The sequence below is a fragment of the Setaria italica genome, chromosome VIII (genome assembly GCF_000263155.2).
Source record: "Setaria italica strain Yugu1 chromosome VIII, Setaria_italica_v2.0, whole genome shotgun sequence".
Classification (NCBI taxonomy): Eukaryota; Viridiplantae; Streptophyta; class Magnoliopsida; order Poales; family Poaceae; genus Setaria; species Setaria italica.
The window spans coordinates 33892521-33895920 of NC_028457.1; positions in this window are offsets into that span (position 1 = coordinate 33892521).

Below are 3400 nucleotides of genomic sequence, written 5' to 3' on the forward strand. Positions count from 1 at the left end.
CAAGTATGGATGCACATTTTCTTTTTAGAAACTAAGCATTGCATGTGGCGTTTTCTTGTTTCCTGTCATAAAAAAGAAAATAAAAATAACAAGACAAATTGAAATTAATTTCAAGAACATTCGAATTTTGCGTGAATCATCATGTTTCACGGTCCATGTGCTCGCATGATTTTTACGTGAATTGGCAGCATAATTTCTATATAATAGCTAGGGTAAAATACCAAAACACGGAAAAATGAAATTGATTTCAAGATTAGTCAACTTTTCTGTGAATCATTATATTACACGTGCCATGTGTTTCTTCGCAGCGTGGTCTCATGATTTTCGACAAGCTAAACCTTACATGTGGTCTTTTCTGATATCGTCTCATGATCTATTTTCCATTCCGGCGGTCTGTGTGCACGGACTTCGCTGGAAGAGCAGGCCTCCGAAGCTGCGTCCTTCACCAGAGACTCTACACCCGAGGAGTAGAAGGCCGATCAAGTTTTTAGGGAGCGCGTCTGTGTCACTGCTCATCGTTCGTCTACGACTACTTCCTAGAGGTACAATTGCACTGCAAACATCTGCACGGCATCGAGTTCTGATCGACTACATCGAATAAGCTCAACTAGCAATGTTGGGTAATGGCGCATCTGGTTCCTCAGGAACTGGCTCCGCCTCAGGGTACTTCCTTATGAACTTCTTGGTTTAATTCTTACAGTTCATAGTATCCATTGCATGCTTTATGTTCACTGCAAATAAAATAGTATGCTATCTTTATTGTCATGTTTCATTTTATATTCGGATTAAACTGAACCGCAAATTGTCTCTAATTCCAACATTGGCAGCATAATTTCTAATAACTAGGGTAAAATACCAAAACACGAAAAAATGAAATTGATTTGAAGATTTGTTACTTTTCTGTGAATCAATTACACGTGCCATGTGTTTCTTCTCAGCGTGGTCTCATGATTTTCAAAAAGCTAAACCTTACAGGTGGTCTTTTCTTATTTCGTGTCTAAAAAAGAAAATAAAGATAACCCAAGAAAATGGAATTAATTCCAAGATCGGTTGACTTTTGTGTGAATCATTTACATGCACAGATGTGCCATGCATGCGTTTCTTCTTCTCAGTAACATGGTGATCTTATGATCGCTGGAGGCACTACCGGAAACAGTAAGGTTGCCGAGTGTCTGAGGCACTCGGCAAAGGCCGAAAAACTCTCGGCAAAGAGTTCGCCGAGTGTAACACTCGGCGAACGGCACTTGGCGAACTTTCCTACGGCAAACGTGGAGTTGCCGAGTGTCGAACATCGAGCACTCGGCAAATAATTTGCCGAGTGTCAAAAAGCACTCGGCAAACATTTTCGGAAAAAAAAAAACCGCCGGCCGTCGGCCGCCGGCCACGGCCACGGCCACCACGCCGCCACCGGCTGCCTACGCCGCTGCCGCCCGCCCGCCGCCGCCCGCCCGCCGCCGCCCGCCCGCCGCCGCCCGCCGCCACGCGCCAGATCCGGAGGGGAGAGAGGTGGGGGCCGCCGGATCCGCGCCGGAGGGGAAGAAGGGGGCGCGGATCCGGCCGGTGGGGAGTGAGCCGAGGAAGGAGAGGCCGGATCCGGAGGGGAAGAAGGGGGCGGCGGCGGGCGGGGGCGGGGGCGGGGGCGGACGCCGGGCGGCGGTGGGGCCGGGGGCCGGGCACCGGGCGGCGGGGCGGGGGGCGCCGGGCGGCGGGCCGGGGAGCGCCGGGGGCGGGGGGAGAGAGCAAGATCTGAGGAGGAGATAGTGGCGGAAGAGATAAGGCCGGTGCGGTGCGGGCCGGGATAAGGCCGGCTTGCGGTTGGAAAAAAAAAACGGTCGCCGAGTGTCCTAGGGTGACACTAGGTGAACGGTTGTTTGCCGAGTGTCTACCCTAGGACACTCGGCAAAGATATTTTAAAAAAAATTTAAAAAATATCTAACAGTTTTAAAAAATTGTCAAAAATTTACATGAAATAATATATATTCTCTATTAACTATACAAAAAGTTTTGTAGTCAAATCAAAACTCAACCGTCATTTTGACTCCAAATCTTATGCAATCCTTGTCAACGTTACTATTCTTCTTCTGAAATGCTTCGGTTTGTAAACATCGTACGTAATGAAATATGCAAAACATTCTCAATTTTTTTTCCACAGCCTCCACCTATGATATTATCACATCATGACAAATCTCATGATTTTCAGACTTTGCTTGTTTTTTTATAATTTAAAAATACCACTGCCACACGTTCGTGGTCGTGTTTCCTGAACAAGATGTTCGAAATTTCTTGTCATTTCATGGGTCAGGTCTCAAATTGGGCCGAATAACATGAATATCATTTTTCTACTCATTTTGTTCCATAATTTCAATCAATTGCAGTTCAAATTTGACTTATACCAAAAATTTCCTTGAAATGCAATTAATTAAATAAATATAGCAAATAAATCCAAAAATATACCAAATTTTAACATGGAGTACCACATGTTGTATGTGGGGAGTAGAAAAAATTTCATGGTGAAAAGAGGAAAAAAATTATTTTTTTGCCGAGTGTCAAAAAAAACACTAGGCAAACCCCCCCTATTTGCCGAGTGTTTTTTTGACACTCGGCAAACCCCTCTCTTTGCCGAGTGTTTTTTTTGACACTCGGCAAAGAGGGGGGTTTGCCGAGTGTCAAAAATATACTCCGCATAAAGCGGGGTTTGCCTAATGTTTTATTAAAAACTCGGCAAAAAATAGATTTTGACCTGGCCGGGGAGTTTTTATTTGCCACTCGGCAAAGCCCCAATTTCCCGAGTGTATTTTTTTTCCCGAGTGTTTTTGAGCTTGGCACTCGACAAAGAGCTTGTTTGCCGAGTGCTCGCAAAAAAACACTCGGCAAAAAAAATACACTCGGCAATTTTTAGCTTTCCCGTAGTGAGGGATTCCTTGCTGCGTGTACACACAACACAAGACCACCAGTTCACGCAGTCACCATTGCCATTAGCGCCGTCCTTTGCGACGTGAACGCAAGACAGGGTGATCATGACTCATAAGGAGGGTCAGGGTCACGGATGTTAGTTGTAGACTTACCCACCACGTTGACGACGAAGAATCCTTTTAATTATTCCAGGGTGGCAACTGGCAAAGCCCGACGAGGCTTACTAAAGCATCCGTGTGTATACCATCAGTTAATCTCATTTCTCAATTTCCTTCAGGTCACATGACGTTGGCACCCGGTAAAATGAAACACTGATGCATCGTGAAAAGAGCTCATGGTTCCGGAATGAGCAGTTTGTTGGATGACTTGCACTGCTTACAAGAGTGTTATGAATAAACACTCCCATGCCTTGGATGCCATTCAAAATGTTACCAAACATATGTAGAGTAACCTGCGTTTCTCTTTCAAGCAGCTATTTATGAAGTAT